General features: G+C 40.3%; 1 protein-coding gene and 1 long non-coding RNA gene across 3 annotated transcripts in view; one reads left to right on the top strand and one right to left on the bottom strand.

Annotated features, from left to right (window-relative positions):
* The window catches only part of TASP1 (taspase 1), a 307,406-nt gene extending 295,857 nt beyond the window's left edge, over positions 1-11,549 (bottom strand). The window contains exon 1 of one of the 2 annotated variants that reach the window (XR_005026207.2): positions 11,496-11,549. The gene's annotated coding sequence lies outside the window, so the exon portion shown is untranslated. The remainder of the gene's footprint in view (positions 1-11,495) is intronic. The other variant, XM_036892166.2, reaches the window with a different exon arrangement.
* Positions 11,550-11,707: 158 nt separating this feature from the next.
* LOC118915836 (uncharacterized) lies at positions 11,708-15,167 on the top strand. Its single transcript, XR_005026208.2, has 2 exons — positions 11,708-11,848; positions 14,203-15,167. It is a non-coding gene; the product is annotated as an uncharacterized LOC118915836 (long non-coding RNA).
* Positions 15,168-22,126: the final 6,959 nt, after the last annotated feature.

Raw genomic sequence — 22,126 nt, 5'->3', positions numbered from 1 at the left:
ATTTGAAACTGATGAAGCATACTTACAGCAATACATCAATTCACAAAAAAAATGTGTACACTTCAGCTAAGCTTTGAGATAACACTCAACACAAAAAGTTTCCAATGAAAGGAGACGGATAAGCATGTTATGGTTTTACAGAACAGAAGACAATATTATAAGTCATTTTATTAAGCCTTTATTTCTATGAATATGGACACTTGGCAGTTTCCTAACAGTGATGATATTAAAATTCATTTTATTATTTCTAAAAAAACATTGGCAAATTGTCCATCCTCTGCAACACTTGCTTAAAAAGTTAAACATAAAATTACATGGGAGGAACAACCTAAGACAGGCACAGTCACAGGGAGGCCATCAGGTGAGAAATTGGGGATCAACAGAGGTGAGGCTTAGAACCTCACCCCCCGTTTTGAGAGAAATCTTCTGCATCCGTGGATGTTTTATTGCCCTTGCCTAGCTTGGATTAACACATAGTCTACAGGCACACACCTGATCATCTACATTTGCTCTCTTACAACACTAAACTATGTTTTCTACCTTTATCTTGCATCTACCTACCACTTCAGCATTTTATTAAAAATAATAATAATAATAATAATAATAAAGGGAGAAATGTGGGATCTACATATAAATCAAGTATAAAAATCAAACGAATATTCATATTTGACCTGATTGTTTATAGTTCATAATGCGTGATCAAAACCGAAAGTTTCTGTGATGACTGCCCATGTACTGTTCACCATGTAAGAACTTATTCACTATGTAAGAATTTGTTCACCATGTAAGAACTTGTTCGTTATGCTTCAGAAGATTGGAGACTGACGAGAATTAGGCTTGGGGTGGATTAATGATTGTGCATTGAGCATTGAGTCCCCTATACAGAATTTTATTGTTGTTAACAACCATTTGATCAATAAATATGAGAGATGCCCTCTCAAAAAAAAAAAAAAAACATAAAATTAGCATGACCCAACAATTCCACTCCTAGGTATATACCCATGAGAACTGAAAAGAGATCAACACGAAAACTTGTACATGGGGCTATGCAGAGAAGTCAAGATGGTAGCATGAATAGGACAGCAGAAATCTCCTCCCAAAACATATATATATTTTTGAAAATACAACAAATACAACTATTCCTAAAAGAGAGACCAGAAGATACAGGACAACAGCCAGGCTACACCTACACCTGCAAGAACCCAGTGCCTCACGAAGGGGGTAAGATACAAGCAGCGGCCTGGTGGGACCCAAGCGCCCCACACCCCACATCCCCGACGGGAGGAGAGGAGTCAGAGCAGGGAGGGAGAGGGAGCCCAGGACTGCTAAATACCCAACCCTAGCCATCCGCACCAGAGCGCAGACACACAGTACGTGGTGTGCTGGATACTAGGGAAATGGGACAGTAAAACCTGCGAGCGGGTCCCCACAGCCGGTGCCCCTGGGACAAAAGAAAAGCGAGTGCTTTTTGAAAGTCTTAAAGGGACAGGAGCCTCACCGCTGGACGGAAGCATCCCAGGACACTTAGCCCAGTAGCTGGGAATCCCGGGGAACTCCGGGGTGCACTAACCCCCTGAGCAGCAGCGCACCTCGGAGGCCCCTCACAGCAATAAACAGCCTCCCACCTGTGCCCACTCCAGCGAAGCACCACCATAGCAGAGCAGCACCCTGAAAGCGGCCACGCCCACAGCAACAGCCCGGCGCTCCCTCCACAGCGGCCCGGCAAGAATCAGAGACCCCATCTGCAAGCAGTTGCCCAACACAAGCCGCTAGGGGTCGCTGTTCTCCCAGGAAAGAAAGGCCATGAGCAAGTGGAAAGGGACTTGGTTCTCCCAGCTGACACACATGCCAACTGCACACAACTACCTCTATTGCCATAAAAAGGCAGAAGAATTGGATACAGACCAAGACTAACCCAGACATCCTCACCTGAGAGGGAATCTGGGGAGATAGGTTTAACCAATCTTCCTGAAAAAGAATTCAAAATAAAGGTCATAACCATGCTGATGGACTTGCAGAGAAATATGCAAGAGCTAAGGAGGGAGAATACAGAAATAAAACAATCTCTGGAAGGACTTAAAAGCAGAATGGATGAGGTGCATGAGGCCATTAATGGAATAGAAAACAGAGAACAGGAACGCAGAAAAGCTGACACAGAGAGAGATAAAAGGATCTTCAGGAATTTAAGAATATTAAGAGAAATGTATGACTAATCCAAACGGAACAATATTCACATTATAGGGGTACCAGGAGAAGAAGAGAGAGAAAAAGAGAAAGTGTCTTTGAAGAAATAATTGCTGAAAACTTCCCCAAACCGGGGGAGGAAATAGCCTCTCAGACCACGGAAGCACACAGAACACCCAACACAAGAGACCCAAAGAGGACAACACCAAGACACATAATAATTAAAATGGCAAAGATCAAAGACAAGGACAGAGTATTAAAGGCAGCCAGAGACAGAAAAAAAGTCACCTACAAAGGAAAACCCATCAGGTTATCATCAGACATCTCAACAGAAACCTTACAGGCCAGAAGAGAATGGCATGATATATCTAATGCAATGAAACAGAAGGGCCTTGAACCAAGGATACTGTATCCAGCACGATTATCATTTAAATATGAAGGAGAGATTAAACAATTCCCAGACAAGCAAAAGTTGAGGGAATTTACTGGCCACAAACCACCTCTACAGGGTTTTTAGAGGGACTGCTCTAGATGGAAGCACTCCTAGGTCTAAACAGATGTCACCAGAGCAAATAAAATCACAGCAAAGAGAGCAGAACAATCAAATACTAACTAAAGGCAAAAAATAAAATCAACTACCCACAAAAGCAGTCAAAGGAACACAAAAGAGCACAAAATAAAACACCTAACATATAAAGAATGGAGGAGGAGGAATAAGAAGGGAGAGAAATAATCATCAGACTGGGGTTATAACAGCTTAATAAGCAAGTTAAGGTAGACAGTAAGATAGTAAAGAAGCCAACCTTGAACCTTTGGTAACCACGACCCTAAAGCCTGCAATGGCAATAAGTACATATCTTTCAATAATCATCCTAAATGTAAATGGACTGAATGCACCAATCAAAAGACACAGAGAGATAGAAGGGATAAAAAAGCAAGACCCATCCACATCCTGCTTACAAGAGACTCACCTCAAATTCAAAGACATGCACAGACTAAAAGTCAAGGGATGGAAAAAGATATTTCATGCAAACAACAGGGAGAAAAAAAGCAGGTGCTGCAGTACTAGTATCAGACAAAATAGACTTCAAAACAAAGAAAGTCACAAGAGATAAAAAAGGACATTACATAATGATAAAGAGGTCAATCCAACAAGAGGATATAACCATTATAAATATATATGCACCCAATATAGGAGCACCAACATATGTGAAACAAATACTAACAGAACTAAAGGACGAAATAGAATGCAATGCATTTATTTTAGGAGACTTCAACACACCACTCACAACAAAGGATAGATCCACCAGACAGAAAAGAAGTAAGGACACAGAGGCACTGAACAACACACTAGAACAGACGGACCTAATAGACATCTATAGAACTCTACACCCAAAAGCAACAGGATACACATTCTTCTCAAGTGCACATGGAACATTCTCCAGAATAGACCACATACTAGGCCACAAAAAGAGCCTCAGTAAATTCAAAAAGATTGAACTTATACCAACCACTTCTCAGACCACAAAGGTATAAAACTAGAAACAAATTGTGCAAAGAAAGCAAAAAGGCTCACAAACACATGGAGGCTTAACAACATGCTCCTAAATAATCAAAGGATCAATGACCAAATCAAAATAGAGATCAAGCAATATATGGAAACAAAAGACAACAACAACACAAAGCCCCAACTTCTGTGGGATGCAGCGAAAGGAGTCTTAAGAGGAAAGTATATAGCAATCCAGGCATATTTAAAGAAGAACAATCCCAAATGAATAGTATTAAGACACAATTATCGAAGTTGGAAAAAGAAGAACAAATGAGGCCTAAAGTCAGCAGAAGGAGGGACATAATAAAGATGAGAGAAGAAATAAATAAAATTGAGAAGAATAAAACAATAGAAAAAAATCAATGAAACCAAGAGGTGGTTCTTTGAAAAAATAAACAAAATAGATAAGCCCCTAGCCAGACTTATAAATAGAAAAAGAGAATCTACACACATCAACAGAATCAGAAATTAGAAAGGAAAAATCATGACGGACCCCACAGAAAAACAAAGAATTATTAGAGAATACTATGAAAACCTGTATGCTAACAAGATGGAAAACCTAGAAGAAATGGACAACTTCCTAGAAAAATACAACCTTCCAAGACTGACCAAGGAAGAAACACAAAATCTAAACAGACCAATTACCAGCAAAGAAATTGAATCAGTAATCAAAAAACTACTAAAGAGCAAAACTCCAAGGCCAGATGGATTTATCGCGGAGTTTTATCAGACATACAGAGAAGACATAATACCCATTCTCCTAAAAGTTTTCCAAAAAATAGAAGAAGAGGGAATACATCCAGACTCATTCTCTGAAACTAGCATCACCTTAATACCAAAACCAGGCAAAGACCCCACCAAAAAAGAAAATTACAGACCAATATCCTTGATGAACATAGATGCAAAAATACTCAACAAAATATTAGCAAACCAAATTCAAAAGTACATCAAGAGGATCATACACCATGATCAAGTGGGATTTATCTCAGGGATAAGGATGGTACAACATTCAAAAATCCACCAACATCATCCACCACATAAACAAAAAGGACAAAAATCACATGATCATCTCCATAGATGCTGAAAAAGCATTCAACAAAATTCAACATCCATTCATGATAAAAACTCTCAACAAAATGGGCATAGAGGGCAATTACCTCAACATAATAAAGGCAATATATGATAAACCTACAGCTAACATCATACTGAACAGCGAGAGGCTGAAAGCTTTTCCTCTAACATCGGGAACAGGACAGGGATACCCACTCTCCCCACTGTTATTCAACACAGTACTGGAGGTCCTAGCCACGGCAATTAGACAAAACAAAGAAATACAAGGTATCCAGATTGGTAAAGAAGAAGTCAAACTGTCACTATTTGCAGATGACATGATATTGTACGTAAAAAACCCTAAAGACTCCACTCCAAAATTACTAGAACTGATATCGGAATACAGAAAAGTTGCAGGATACAAAATTAATACACAGAAATCTGTGGCTTCCCAATACACTAACAATGAGCTAGCAGAAAGAGATATCAGGAACACAATTCCATTCACAATTGCATCAAAAAAAATTAAATGCCTAGGAAAAAACCTAACCAAGGAAGTGAAAGACCTCTACCCCAAAAACTACAAGACATTCTTAAGATAAATTAAAGAGAACACTAACAAATGGAAACTCATCCCATGCTCTTGGCTAGGAAGAATTAATATAGTCAAAATGGCCATCCTGACCAAAGCAATCTACAGATTTAATGCAATCCCTATCAAATTACCAACAGCATTCTTCAACGAACTGAAACAAATAGTTCTAAAATTCTTATGGAACCACAAAAGACCCCGAATAGCCAAAGCAATCTGAGAAGGAAGAATAAAGCAGGGGGATCTTGCTCCCCGACTTCAAGCTCTACCACAAAGCCACAGTAATCAAGACAATTTGGTACTGGCACAAGAACAGAGCCACAGACCAGTGGAACACAAGAGAGACTCCAAACATTAACCCAAACATATATGACCAATTAATACATGATAAAGGAGCCATGGACATACAATGGGGAAATGACAGTCTCTTCAACAGATGGTGCTGGCAAAACTGGACAGCTACATGTAAGAGAATGAAACTGGATCACTGTCTAACCCCATACACAAAAGTAAATTCAGAATGGATCAAAGACCTGAATATAAGTCATGAAACCATAAAACTCTTAGAAAAAAACATAGGCAAAAATCTCTTTGACATAAACATGAGTGACTTCTTCATGAACATATCTCCCCAGGCAAGGGAAACAAAAGCAAAAATGAACAAGTAGGACTATATCAAGCTAAAAAGCTTCTGTACAGCAAAGGACACCATCAATAGAAAAAAAAGGTATCCTACAGTATGGGAGAATATATTCATAAATGACAGATCTGATAAAAGGCTTGTATGGGAGAATATATTCATAAATGACAGATCCAATAAAAGGCTGACATCCAAAATATATAAAGAGCTCACACACCTCAACAAACAAAAAGCAAATAATCCAATTAAAAAATGGGCAGAGGAGCTGAATAGACAGTTATCTAAAGTAGAAATTCGGATGGCCAACAGACACATGAAAAGATGTTCCACATCGCTAGTCATCAGAGAAATGCAAATTAAACCCACAATGAGATATCACCTCATACCAGTAAGGATCTCCACCATCCAAAAGACAAACACCACCACATGTTGGCGAGGTTGTGGAGAAAGGGGAACCCTCCTACACTGCTGGTGGGAATGTAAATTAGTTCAACCATTGTGGAAAGCAGTATGGAGATTCCTCAAAAAGCTCAAAATAGAAATATCATTTGACCCAGGAATTCCACTTCTAGGAATTTACCCTAAGAATGCAGCAGCCCAGTTTGAAAAAGACATATGCACCCCTATGTTTATCGTAGCACTATTTATAATAGCCAAGAAATGGAAGCAACCTAAATGTCAGTCAGTAGATGAATGAAAAAAGAAGATGTGGTACATATACACAATGGAATATTATTCAGCCATAAGAAGAAAACAAATCCTACCATTTGCAACAACATGGATGGAGCTAGAGGGTATCATGCTCAGTGAAATAAGCCAGGTGGAGAAAGACAAGTACCAAATGATTTCACTCAAATGTGGAGTATAAGAATAAAGCAAAAACTGAAGGAACAAAACAGCAGCAGAAACACAGAACTCAAGAATGGACTAACAGTTACCAAAGGGAAAGGGACTGGGGAGGATGGGTGGGAAGGGAGGAGTACGGGGGGGGGGGGTGAAAAGAAAGGGGGCATTACGATTAGCATGTATAATGTAGGGGTGGGGCACGGGGAGGGCTGTGCAACACAGAGAAAACAAGTAGTGATTCTACAGCATCTTACTACGCTGATGCATAGTGACTAATGGGGTATGTCGGGGTGACTTGGTGAAGGGGGAGTCTGATAAACATAATGTTCCTCATGTAATTGTAGATTAATGATACCAAAAAAAAAACTTGTACATGGATTTTTATAGCAGAATTATTCATAAAAGTCAAAAAGTAGAAACAACTCAAATGTCCATGAACTGATGACAGTTAAACAAAATGTGGTTCCATACAATGGAATATTACTTAGCCATAAAAAGGAATGCATGAACTCTGAAAACAATGAGTCAGATGCACAAGGCCAAATACTGAATTCCCATTTATATGAAATATCCAGAGTAGACAAATCTGAAGAGACAAAAAGCTGATTAGTGGTTGCCTAGGGCTGGGAAGATTAGGAGAATTGGAGAGTGACTGCTAATGGGGACAGGGTTTATTTTGGAGGCAATAAAAATGTTCTAAAATTGACTGTAGTGATAACTGCACTATTCTGAATATAATAAATACCACTGACTTGTAAACTTCAAGTGAATAAATTACACGGCAAGTGAATTATATCTTAATAAAGCTGTTTGGAAAACAGATTTCCTACTGCCCATAAACTCTATCTTTTCCCATAAAATATATCTTTTCCAAGTTACCATACTTAATGGCCTTTTCTTAATCTTCTGCTTGCAACCTTTTGATTGTTTAGATCCTCTACTCTTCCTGGCAAGCATGCCAATCTACTGACCTACCACATCACTGGCCATCTATGTGACTCCCAGACAGCCTGTCCATGGCCTATTCTCAAATGCCTCCTTCAGCAATTTCATCTACCGCCACTAAACTATTTTGTCTCGTTAAGTTCTAGCTACCAAGTGTCCTGAATAGCTCAACCTGGATCTTCCTCATTCTTAGCCTACCCACAACAACCTCATCTTTCCCCAGAAATCTAGTTCTTTCCACATTACTCCTTATTTTTCTCAATAACACAATCCTTTTCTAATTTACCTTGGAGTCATCTTGGATTGCACCCAGTTTCCAAATCCTATAGATCTCTCCCTCAAACATTTAACTTCCTTTTTCCTACTGCTTTGACCTTGTTCAGCTCACATACCTCTTAGCATAAATGTTACAAAAGCATTTTAACTTTCACCCCAAATCCAGGCTATCATAAAACAACCATCCACAATAGATTGCCAAAATAAATCTCATAAAAGACAGCTCACATGCCAAAAGACATGAGCAGGCAATACAAAAAAAGAGGAAATATAAGCTGGATATCCAAAGAAATATAAACAAAAATGAAATAAAAATGGCACTGTTCTGCCACCATAAACTGATGTAACCATTGGAAAAGAAATGTGTAAGTATCAAGAGTCTCACAAGTTATAATTTTATGTATCATTCCAGGGATACTCTATGTATGAACTAGTCTATATAGACACAAGTAACAGTATCATGAATACCTCTAAGGAGAACTGGGAGACTGTGGGGCTAGGATGAAAGGGAAACTTGATTTTCTCCTAATAACCTTTTGTATTTGATATTTTTTTTACTGGGTACTATCTACCAAAAAGAGAAGATTTAAGTCAGCCATCTCTGAGACCAAGATGAATGTAAATTAACTCAATCGTCAGGCCAGAGAGAAACTCAGAATAAAACATTGTTTTTGCTCCAGGGACTTTCATGGCACTGATTTAAGGTCTACATCTTGATCCTCTTTCTCAGAATGTTTTATTTTCTTACTGCACTTAATGACAATATTTTTTTTCTTTAAACTACTTAGAAAGTGACCACATGTTCTGTTTGCCCCTGGTGTTGAAGTTTTTCGCTCTAGATTTACTTAGTCTTTTAGAAGCAGTTGAAGGAGGAAGTCATGGAATCTATCCATCTTACAGCAAAAGACTTTTACAGAAATTCAGCCCTTAAGCTACAGCAAATTGATGAATAAAGCATTTTATTGCTCTGAACATCATGACTGAAGGTTTAATGACTCACTGAGTTCCAAAACATACTTATTTCATCTTTGACCTAGTAATTCCACTTCTGAGAACACTTTCTGGCAAAATAACTTTAAATACAGAAAAGGTTTTATACTTTTATGCTATGTTTAACACAGGATGATTTAGAAAAACAAAAATCTGTGAGCATCCTAAATGTCCAACATAGAAAAATGATTAAGAAAATGATAACCTATATATTTATGGTCAATTTTTTTAACAAGGGTGCTAAGGCCATTCAATGATTAAAGGGCAATCTTTTCAACAAATGGTGCAGGGAAAACTGGACAGCCAACATGCAAAAGAATGAAGTTAGACTCCAACCTAACACATACACAGAATAGCATATATACATAAAACTACACAGATCAAGACCTAAATCTTAGGAAAAAACAGGCAAATCTTCACGATCCTGAACCTGGCAATAGATTTCGCAATGTCATATGTAAATATGACACCAAAACCACAAGCAACTAAACAAAATATAGATTAAACTGGACTTTACCAAAAGTTTAAACTTTTGTACTTAAAAGGACACCATTCAAGAAAGTAAAATGAAATCCTACAAAATGGGAGAAAATGGAAAAAATACTTCAAATCATATTATCTGTTAAGGAACTTGATCCAGACCACATAAAACAATTCACAGAACTTCAATAATTTTTTTAAAATTCAGTTTTAAAATGAACAAAAGAATTGAACTGACATTTCTCCAAAGATACACAAAAGGCCAATAAGCACAGAAAAAGATGCTCAACATTATCAGCCATCAGGGATATGCAAATAAATGCAAATCAAAACCACAATAGATACCATTTCACAACCAATAGCATGGCTATAACCAAAAAGATAGATAACAAGTGTTAGCAAGGATATGAAGCATTCTGAACCCTCATATTCTGCTGGTGCAGGTTACTTTGGAACATACCTGGCAGCTCATCAAAAAGTTAGAGTTACTGTATGATCCATTCCATTCCATTCCTAGATTTATATCCTAGAGAACTGAAAATACATGTCCACACAAAAACTTGTACTTACAGCAGAATGATTCATAATACTCAAAAAGTGAAAACAATAAAAAATGTACATCAACTGATGATGGATAAACAAAATGGGACATATTCATATAATGGTCAGCCATAAAAGGAATGAAGTACTGACAGATGATACAACATAGATGACCTTTGAAAACATTATTCTGAAAGAAGGCAGACACAAAAGGCCACGTATTTCATAATTCCATTTACAGGAAATGTCCAGAATAGGAAAACCCATATACACAGAAACTAAATTAGTGGTTGCTATGGTCTAGGGCATTAAAGGGAAAGGAGATCCACTGGGGAGTGACTGTAATGGATACAGATTCTTTTGGGAGTGATTATGATGTTCTGGGCATTAGATAGTGTGTACAGCTTTATGAACATACTAAAAACTACTAAAACTTTAAATTGGTGGATTTTATAGTATGAGCATTATCCCAAAGAAAATCTATCCGGGCAATGAATGCAATGAACAAAAATTATGCTTTTAAGTTATGTCAGACATAAGCTATGAATGTAAGTTAAGAACATGCTATAAAAATTAGAAAGAGATCAAAATGTTGGGATGGAGGAACTGTAGGTGATCTCTTCTAATATTTCTGCATTTTTCCAGATAGTCTTTAATGAGCATGCACTCCTTTTATAAAGGGAAAGACTTTATTTAACATAAAAAAGGAAATCATTAAATTCCCGAGTGTATAAAAATTCCTTAGCTTAGTTTTCAACGATCTCAGTCACATGGTCCTCAAAATATTTTTCATTCCCCTCCCCTACAGAGGCCAGTCGAGCAACTGAATTCCCTCCTTCCGGAAACATGATGCCCTGTTCTTTCCCAGGGCGCCTCCAGCTACTGTTTTCCACCCTCCTCTCCCGTTGCTCCTTCTCCATCTTCGTCTTTTCCTCCTCCTCCTCCGCCGCCGCCGCGTGAGCAGTAAATGCTAACGTCCTGAGGGGACTCTACCCAAATCTCTGACACCAAGGGCTGTTTGGGCGCAGTCAGCCACGCATGACTAGGGCGCACACCCTCGGGTCTCTGTGAGCCTCAGGCTCGCTGAGACCCGCAGCCCGTAACTGCGAAGTGGGTGGACAGCGAAGACTCCCCACACACAGGCAGTCCCTTCCCTAGAAAACGAATGAGGCCGCCAAACTGGAACCAGGGCTGGGAAGGGAGCCGGCGCGGGCCCCACGCGCGACCGAGGGCAAGAGGGACATCCCGGTCCCGTCCTTCGGCACCGCCCCCGGGCAAGGGGCATCTAGCCGGTGGCCCGCGCCGGCCCCGGGGAGAACGTCCCAGCGTGCGCGCGGGGCCCGGACAAACACAGGCGCGGCTGCGGCAGCGGCGCGGACAGCGTGAGAAAGAGGGACACTCACCCGCGTCAGCCCGAGCCCTCACAGCACCGGAAGTAGTCACCCGCCCGTTGCCAGGGTGAGGAAGCGGGGGTGATGTCAAGCTTCCCTATTGGGTGGACGCGTGACCGCGTGGCCGGAAGCATACGCCCACGCGCGGCTTTGACTCCGCCCACTACTTTGGGGCTTTTCCCCGGGCCGCAAAGATTCCGCGTGGACTCCACCTGGAGCCTCGTTCTGAGCTGCGCAGGAGCCATTGACTGTCTCTGCCCATCCGGCCCCGTAGTGAGCCCGCAGGATGTGATTGTATCTGATCGCCTGTTGGGCGACTAGCGATGTGATGACAGAAAATTAAAGTAGCCACCATTTATTGAAGGGTCACTTAAGAGCTTAATTTTATCAATCATTGCAGCTCCCCCACTCGCCGCCATACCGTAGGGGAAACTAGTGTTCTTTTTGGATTGCGTGTGGGAGGTAGGGCCATCCTTGTTCTGGGGAGAATGAAAGCCTGAGTGGTTTTTCTTTACCGTCTAGCATCTAAGACCAAGTCCAAGTAACATGTAATCCCTTTAATGTTTCCTTGTAACTATTAACCTGAGACCTTTAACTACTGACGACCTTTAAACCTATCTTGGGAAGCAGAGATTGAAAAGAGTAAAGCAATAGTTCTCAAAGTATGGTCCCAGACCAGCAGCTTTAGCAAGAACTGGGCTCTTGCTAGAAATTTGAATTGTTAGGTCTCACCACAGATTTACTAAATAAGAATCTGGGTTTGGGACCCAACAGTCTGTTTTGACAAGCCCTCCAAGTGAGTCTTATTCACCTAAAATTTAAGACCACTGAACCAGAGGGTCTCTGAACCTAGTTGTAGAGATGGGGGTGGAGGCTGATGGAAGGAGCTCCTCAGAAGAAAGTGTAGTGACCAAGAATGTGTGCCTACAGCAATCAAGAAAATACCTTCAGTCTTACACAAACTAAGTTTATAAATTCTTGGATGTGCTACTTACCAGATGCCTAATACTAAGCAAATTACTTAACAGTCCTTAACTTCATTTTCCTTATCTGGAAAATGGAAGTAACAATACCTACTTCATAGGATTGTTTGAGAAAAATTGATGTAAGACATATAAAGTACTTAGCATATTGGCCTAATAAATGCAATGAGTAAGCAATTAATACTGTGACTGTAAAAAAGGTAACATATAAAAGGATTTGAGAGAGCATAGGAACAGGGAAGAGAGAGACAAGCATTTCAAGCAGACAAAGCCACATATGCAAAAACACACAGACTTGCAAAACTGAATTCTGGGAACCCAAGTAGCCCATTACTAACGAGGCATAAATGACTTTGATCTGATAGGCTTTAGATTTTGAAGTCGTTGGATAAAGAATATAAAATAAATGTTTCTTAAATATTTTTTCCCTGTAGAAACAAAACACGGGGATGGGGATGAGGTTGACGAGTTTCACCACACTCTTAAATGTTTTTAAAAAATAAATGAGGGAGTAGAAAACATGAGCAAAGAATAAGAAACTACCAAAAAATAATCTAGTTGACTTGGAAAAAATAAAATATCTAAATTAACATAAAATACAAAATTAGCATTGACAAAAAGCAAAGTAGAAGTATTAAACATCACTTAGACATTACTTAAGAAAAAAATAAAACTGAAAAGTAGACACAGACAAATTACCCAGATTGAAGATGAGAAAGATAAAGAGATGGGAAGTATGGGTGAGAATGTAATAAACACGGAAGATAGAATGCTAGGGATATAATGTCTAAAAAAAAATCATTAAATTCCAAGAACATACAGAATGGATTGACTAGGGAAGAGGCAATATTCTAAGAGATAATAGGTAAGAATTATCCAGAATTGTTCAAAAACAGGAACTCACATACATATTCAAGCTCATGAATCTCAAATTGGACATACAAAAGGAACCCAAACTACAACAAATTATACTGAAATTTCAGAAGACCAAAGACAAAAATTCCTTAAAAGCTACCAGAGATAGAATACCTACAAAGAAATAATTAGACTGAAAGGAGATATACCTCAGTGTAGCAATTAAAGGTAGAAGATGGTAAACAGTGTTTTCAAATTACTGATAAATTATTTCCAAAGTACTGAAGGAACATCAACCTAGAATTGTTCACCCAGCAAAACAGGCATTCAAGAATGAGAATGTAGTGAGAATATTTTCAGATAAACCAAAATTGAGAAAATTTACATAAACAAGAATATTTATGAAATACGTACTTCAGGAGGAATAAGATAATTCCAGAAGAATTGTTCAAGAAAAAATGAATGTTGACTTTGGGGCTCCCAAGTTCTGAGTCTAAGAGTCTCATAACAGGTTTACAGAGTTGTCTTTATCTCCACAGATATAGTCTCTAACCCTCTGATACCTATGCTATTTGCTTTTTAAGGTAAAGATTTGGCATATCAGCAGTAACTACAGAATGTTTTATATTTGTAATTGGTCATCTTACTGCTTTTGTTATGTAACAGTGTGGCAGATTATTTTTCTGAATATTGTCAACAATATTGTCCACATCATCTGTGCTTTGTATGATGTGACTTTGATAACTCCTCCCATCTAGAGATGTATCTATGTCCCTTTTGCTTGAATCTAGGCTGGCTTGGAATGATAGCAGAAGTGACCCCAGCTGACTTCTGAGGAAAGGTCACAAAAGCAATGCAGCTTCATTATGGTTCTCTCGTAGAATGCTGACTCTTGGATTCCAGCCACCATGCTCTGAGGAAGTCCATGTCTAGATGTCATGACCAACAGCCCCAGATAAGGTCCCAGCTAGCAGCCAGCACATGTACGTGAATGGGCCCTTAGAAACCTCCAGTTCCCAGCCATGTATTAACTTCCAGCCTTGGAGTCTTCTCAGCTCACGCTGCAAGCAGAGACAAGAGCGGTGAGAAGCCATCTCCATTTGCCCTTTCCAAATCTTGATCCACAGAACCTGTGAGCATAACAAAATAGTTCTTATTTTATGTCACTATCTTTATACCAGAACAGTACTTGATCACAGGCTCCAACAAGAGTACCACAGTTTACCTGCTCTGGAACTGAGGACACCATGCCTGGCAGTGGAAGCTCCACAAAAGCCAGCTGTGCTGTGAGGATAACCTCTTGGTGCTGGGCAGCTGCCATGCCTCCAATTCACCCACCTTATCCTCACGGACCAGTCATCTCCCCTCTTTTGAATTCCCCCCACCTCAGGTAACTTGGGGCTTTTTTCTTTATTTTTCTATCACTGATTTCTAGGGGTGGGAGGGAAAGCCAATTACATAGTAATAGTAACAGTATATCACATGGCAATAGTAGTAGGAACTGGAACAGATTTTGCTGCTTGCAAATGAGATGAATATCATAACAAAACATAACAAAATAACATAACATACATAAAACATACCACACTTGGTTGGGACAAAGTGTTGCAGCAAGGGTGGGAGGGGACCCTGAAGGAGAAGGTAAGAAGTCTAAAAACCTTGAGAAGGCTGCAGTAAGAACTCAAAGGGAGCTAAGAAGCTAGAGAAAAGGGTCCCTTGTTACAGCATGCCAGAAAGTTTGGTCCAAGCTTTAGAAAGCAGACACAAACCATCCCCAGTGTTTCCTGCCTAAATTCCTGACCCAGAGAATCCAAAAGCATAATAAAGTGGTTTTTCTTTTATGTCATTAAGTGTGGAATGGTTTTTTTCACATAGCAATATTAACTGAAACAGGAATAGAAGAAAAGATGTTAAGGTTTAAAAAAATGCACAAATAGGCTCCCTTTCATTTCTTGGACAACATGGTTACCTGCTGTGTTCACAGAATTTAGTTGCTTGTAACAATCACCTCCCAGTTCTGCTCTGTGCACCCTCATCTTGGACACCCAACCCAGACACCACCCTGGCCATCCTCTAGTAGCTTAAGTAAAAGAAACAGAACTCCCTCTAACCTGCCTTCAGACCTAATTTGTCAAATTTCTAACCTGTCAGGGCACTGGTTCTCAGGTCTTTTGAAATATTAAGAATGAACAGTTATCTACTCAATTCACTCAAAATGCTAAATATGAAAGAAAGGACTCTACTAGTTAATCTCCTTCAGGAACAATCTCCATCTCCCTGTTCCCTCTTCTCCCAAACCCTAAACCAAAACCGAGAACAAGCTGTGGAGTTGCTAGATTATCTCAAATCCTATCATGTGCTGCATCTCCATCCTTAAGCTCTAGATAAGCACCCTCTGTCATGGTTCTCTGGGAGCCTCCCTCCAGCTGCTATTCCTTGAAAACACTGATGACTTTAACAGTCGTGCCAGAAACATTATGTAAAGGTAATAAAAGTGTATTCATTTCCAAAGGCTAATTATCACAAATGTAGCTGCTTAAAATAGCACCAGTTTTACATCTCACAGTTTATGTGGTTCAGGTTTTCAGGTCCCCACAGGGTGGCAGTGCCATCTGATGCTCAGAATTGTCTCCCAGCTCCTTCCAGTTGTTGGCCAAATTCGTTCCTCTCAGCTATAAAGCTCGTTCATGACAGCTTTCACCATCTTCAAGGTCAGCAGGAACAAGCCCCCCTGACTTTTCCGCCTTCTAAAGGACCCAACTGATTATATCAGTGTCCCCAGGGGAATCTCCCTTTTGACTAACACAAAGTCGATGATGAGTAACAGAGTTTTATCATAAAAGGAGTGATAGCCCACCCTATTCATGGTTTCTGCCCACACTCATGGGGAGAGGATTAGGCAGGGCATGTGCTGGGGGTGGAATTCTCGGGGGCCATCTAGAATTCTGCCTGCCATGTGGATGAAAGCGGTAGATGGACCTCGACAGCCCTGCCAATAAACCTACGATAGATAGGCAGCTGTGGTTTTGCCTGCCCAGCATGAATTCCTCCTTATTCTGCTAGCAACACCCACTTCGGGGAACTGGCCGTCCTCTGGTGTATTGAGCATCAGGATGCTCTATGCTTGTCTGGCCTCGAGGTGAACAAGTGACCCAAACAAAGCGAAAAATTTGTTGCTTGCCTGGAATTTGAGTTTTGACAGGAATAACACAAAGTGTAAAAGCAGTTGAAATTTGCCAGCCAAGGCTATTTAATTCCTTGGTACTTGTCTTTTTCAAAGCCTGCTTCCTTATTTTTTCTTTCCATTATATGTTACTCCCTGTCTTTCCCACAAATTTCTTTTTACTTACACAATTTTTTAAACTGTGAGCAAGACAAATAAACACAAGATTGTTTGACTCTCTTTTTAAGCCCTGATAACAGTACATACATTATCTTCTAAACCCCAACAAAGACTGGCAGGGCCTGTTTTCACCCTTACTGTCTCCCTGTCCATCTGTCTGTCTGTGAAGTACCCGGCAAGCAATGTCATCATCCCTGATTCACAGGGCAACATAAGCATGCTTCCTGAAGAGCAAACTGTCCTTAACCATTCGTGGTTTAATTTTGCACCTTTCTCCACATTCACCTACTCTAATCTTTTATTTAATAAGTAATAGCATCACACTGTCTCAGAAACTTGTTACAAAGATTAAATGAGACTTCCTAAACCAAACCAGTGTCAGCCGCTCAGCCACCCCTCTCTGAGCACACTGTTTTACTTTTCTCAGCTTTATTGTGTTATACTTAATATACAAAAAAAAAACTACATATTTAATGTACACATTTTGAGAAATTTGGACATAGGCATACACACATGGTACTATCTCCACCATCAAGGTAATAAATATATCCATCATTTCCAAAAGATGTCCTGTATTCCTTTGCTTTTTTTGGTGGTAAGAACACTTAACATGGGATCTACCTTTTTCACAAGTGAGTAAGTACACAATACCATATTACTTACTATAGGCCCTATGTTGTACAATCTCTAGAACTTACTCATTTAATGTAACTGTAACTTTATACCCATTGAACAACAACTCCCTCATTGCTCCTCCCCCACAGCCCTGGGAACAACCATTCTCTTCTCTGACTCTCTGAGTCTAACTATTTTTGCCTCCTATAAGAGGAGTTGTGCACTATTTGTCCTTCTGTGACTGGCTTACTTCACGTAACCTAGTGTCCTCTAGGCTCACCCATGTTGTCGCAAATGGCAGGAGTTCCTTCTTTTTCAAGGCTGAATAATACTCTATTGTATGTATATACCACATTTTCTTTTTCCATTCATCAGTCCGTAGATATTTGGATTGCCTCCATATCTTGGTTATTGTGAATAATGCTGCAGTAAAAGTGGGGGTGCAGCTATCTCTTTGAGATCCTGATTTCAATACTGTTGGATATGGACCCAGGTGTGCAATGGCTGGATCTTCACGACCCCCTCCAGGCCTCCTTGGGCCCCCCTCCTTGCTTTCTCTCTGTCAGCAGCACTCAGCTCCAGCAGAGCCTTTCTAATATTTTCCTATTCCCTTTGATTACTGACTGTCTCTCCTGAAAGGTCAGCTCCATGGGGACAGGGGCTTTAAAAAAACGTATTGATGGTTAACATAAATAAAGGAAAGTGCAGACTGATGACTCTGAAAAGTGAACGTGCTGCATAGGCATTCCTCAGGCCAAGTAAAAGAAGTCACAACCTCTCCCTGGGGTAATCCTGGTGTCTAACATCATCCATTCACTTTGTCTGTATTTAAACTTTATGTAAAGGATATGTTACATTTTACACTTTAGTGTCCATCAACTTCATGCTTTGAGATTAGTCCATATCATATATTTATTCTCATCACTCTGTAGTATTTCATTGGATGATCATTTACTTATCCACTCCACCACTGCTGGGCATATGGGTGTTTTCCATTTGGGGCCTGTTATGGGTTGCACTGTGTCCCCAAACAAAATGCTGAAATACTAACCACAGGTACCTGTGGATGTGACCTTATTTGGAAATAGGGTCTCTGCAGATGTAATCAAGTTAAGATGAAGTCACTAGGGCCAGCCCTTAATCCAAGATGACTGGTGTCCTTATAAGAGGGGTATTTGGACACTGCCACAGACACACTAAGAGAAAAACCCTGTGAGGACTGGAGTGATCCGGCTGCATGCCAAGGACCACCAGGGATCAAAGGCCACCAGCACAAGCTAGAAAAAGATAAGGAAGGATTCTTAGAATGAGTATAGCCTTGCCAACACCTTGATTTTAAACTGCCAGCCTCTAGAACTGTGACATAATATATTTCTCTTGTTTTAAACCACCCAGTTTATGGTACTTTATTATGACAGTCCTGTAATACGGAACTATTACAAGTAGTACTTCTTTGACCACTCTAGCACATGTCTTTGGCTATACACATGCACACATGCTTCACACTAACAGTTCTGGGTTGGCTGGCTCAGCTGAGCACTTATCACTTGTGGTTCTCTCATGCCATAGTCGGTACATGGCAGCTGGGGCTAGAGTCACCTGAAGGCTTCTTTGCTCACATGTCTGAGCCTGAGCTATTATAGCTCGATCAGCTGGGCAATGGTTGGCCATCTCTCACCATGCAGCCTCTCTGCGTGACTTGGACTTCCTCATAGCATGGAGGGCACAGTGTAGTTGGACTTCTCACATGGCAGCTTCCCCTAGCAGGAACATTCTAAATGTTCATGACTGCCCCTAGCATGAGCATTCTAAAAAAAAGGAAGCAGACACTGATAGTCCTCTTAAATTAGGCCCAGAACTAGTAGAGTGCCACTTACATCATAGGATGGCCAATCAAAGGCCAGAGAAAATTTCAAAGGGTGTGTCATTCTCTCCACCACTTGATGGTAGATAGTCAGACACAAGCAGACAGGGGGTTGAGGACTTTGGCCAGATACAAGCAGACAGGGAATTGAGGACTTTGACACATATTTGTACAGAAGGAAGGAATTGGTGGTCACATTCTTGGAGGCAAACTGTCACACTCAGTAAGGGCTCAGTAACAAACAAAACAAAAATGTCACTGAGTAACAAACAAAACAAGCGAAAAATGAATTTGTTAAAAGGGTGGGATAACTCACAGAGACAAAGGGAAAACTCCCAGAAAACATAGGAACCAGAGAATTCTAGCTATCTAATAAGAACTAATGGATGAGATTTCTAAGTACAACCACAGAATAAATCAACATCGTTCATTTTTGAAACTTGTGTTTCTATTCAAGATGCAAATTCCAGGGTGGACAAAAATGTTGCAGCATAAATTGGATGATGTGTTTATACTTCATCCAACAGAAGGCAAGATCCTTGAACTCATAATCCCACTAAAACTGCATAAAATGGGGGAAGGAAATTGAGGAGATTTTCCAAGGGCAGGGGACATGCATGAATGATAGGATGCAGAAACAAGATGCTCACTGTTTAGGATGCTTTGAGAATAACTTTGCCTAAAATAAGAGGATGTCAGGGTCTTCCCACTCCCTATAATTTTTTTTCTTGATATTTGCCAATGCTATACTATCTATTTCTGTGAATTCAGTGCAGTTTCAGCAAATTAAAAATTTATAATTTGTTTGGAATTATTGACCCTTATTATTTTATGTAGTTTAGAACCAATAACATATCTCTAACCTTTATAATATTTACAAGGAAGAATGTAGCTGATAGAGTTATGATAGGTAGATAGCCAGACACAAGCAGACAGGGGATTGCGGACTTTGGCCAGTGGACAGACGCTTGTTGACATTCTTAACTGTTCTCATGGGATGTGGGGACTGATGGTATAGGTAACAGATCTGCCAAAACTGGCTGGTTCCAACATGGAGAAAATGACCCTTACTTCACCTCAAAACACATTACACCTTCATCCCTTGGCACCATGACGGTTCTGAGGCAGGCCATCTAAAGACAAAAAGAGGGCATCACCCTATTTCCCAGAAATCCTCTCCCTATTCTGAGAAAGTCCCACTTATCCTGATAATATTCCACCAAACACCTAAACTCCAGCTATAAGACCACCCAACATGAACCCTCCTGTATTGCTCATCTCTCAAGTATGCCCACATTCCCTCCTTGAGTGTGTACTTTAGTTTTATTAAATTGTTGTGTGCTTGTACCTGCTCAAACTGCTCATAAATTCTTTCTCGATCAGAGTCAAGAGACCTTTTCCAGGTTGGGATTTCACCTAGTGTGCAGGGAGAGACTTCCCCAGACTGGATTTCCTGACAACATTTTGGTGATCACACAGGGTAACTTCTGTCTATTCCAATGTTCCTCTTAAGTGTAAGGATGATATCAAAGGACAGTATTTTGTCTATTAAGCTATAACCTTCCTTCTTTACTCTTATTATGTAATTCTTCAAAAATGTACAAAGGTTGAGAGAACAGTATAATGACATCCCATATTCCAATCACTAATTAACCTGTAGTTTGGGTTTATTCTGGCTGTTCATGCTTTTTCAGCAGATACCTCTGTTGTCCCCACCACATCACCTTGGCTGCCTCTGATTTAATCTCTAGCAGGCAGCTCCAACTTGCACTGTCAGCTTCCCTGTCTTTCTTTCTGCTTCTGGCCCATTTCCAATGCTGCAGTTGCTTGCTCAGCCTTAGTGCCCAAATACTGCCTAGAAATGCTCAGGCATGAACCCCTTCAGAGGTAATCCTCAACCAGCCTTCTATCCTTCAGGCCAATTCTGAAAAGCATCCTGTAAACTTCTCAGAGTTCTCAGGTGCTGAGTCCTAGGTTGTCTACAGCAGCAACTGATGAGACATCCCTACATTAGCTTTTCTTCCCCCTCTGCCCCTTACTCTCCACAGTCCTTCACTTCTGCTTCCTACAGCCACCTCCCAGAAAACTCCTGCACTTGAGTTCCTATCTCAGGGTCTGTGTTCAGGGGAATCCAGACTTAAGAGTTGCATTCTTCACCTAGTCATTCCTTTTGGGTATGGTCAAAGTCTAATATTCATTTCTATGAAGCTCATTTTGCAGACAGGATTTAAGATGCTTTTCAAGATGCTGACCCATGTGGCTAACTGTCCTATATAGGAGCAGTATAATTCTACTTTTCTACAAAAATTAAAAGTAGTATTTTCTACCAGTATTCTTGCTTATTAGCTGGAAGGGAGGAATGAATGAAGGAAGGGAGGAAGGAAGTTTAAGGAATAGAGGAAGAGAGGGACAAAAGGAAATGGATGACCTATCCTTTCTGACAGTTTTACTACAGAATTAAGGTGTGCTTTAGGAGCTGAACATAAATAACTCCACCCACCCCATCTGATTTCTGAGCTTAATTTCCAAATCCCAGACTAGAGCCATTCTAACCCATGAGCACCCTTAAGATGTGTTAGCAAGTGAATTGACTGTCAGCACCTGGAGACCTGGGAACACACCCAGACCCCCAGGGAAGCTGGGCGCAAGGGTCAGAGGACAGCACCATTGCAGGCTAGTGCCTCTAATGGGAAACAGATGCTCCCAGCTGTCGCCTGCCATCAGCCTGCTCACCAACTGTTTTCAGCCCTGGTTCCTTCTGGACCAATTCAGCTGTATAAACACACTTTTACCCACAAGCTGACTGTGGGACAGCCAACAGATCTGTCTTCTTTTCTATTAGGAGAGCCTGCCTGTGTTGAGTCCAAGGCTTAACTCGTTAGGAAAACAATTAAACAAAGGTGGATTTTTTCTTTTCCTTTTCTTTGTAATTTTTAGGCTTTATTTTTTTGCTATCAGGATGCCTGGGTGGTATTAGCTGATG

This window comes from Manis pentadactyla, chromosome 5 (genome assembly GCF_030020395.1).
Source record: "Manis pentadactyla isolate mManPen7 chromosome 5, mManPen7.hap1, whole genome shotgun sequence".
Classification (NCBI taxonomy): Eukaryota; Metazoa; Chordata; class Mammalia; order Pholidota; family Manidae; genus Manis; species Manis pentadactyla.
This window is presented reverse-complemented; position numbering and strand designations above follow the sequence as displayed.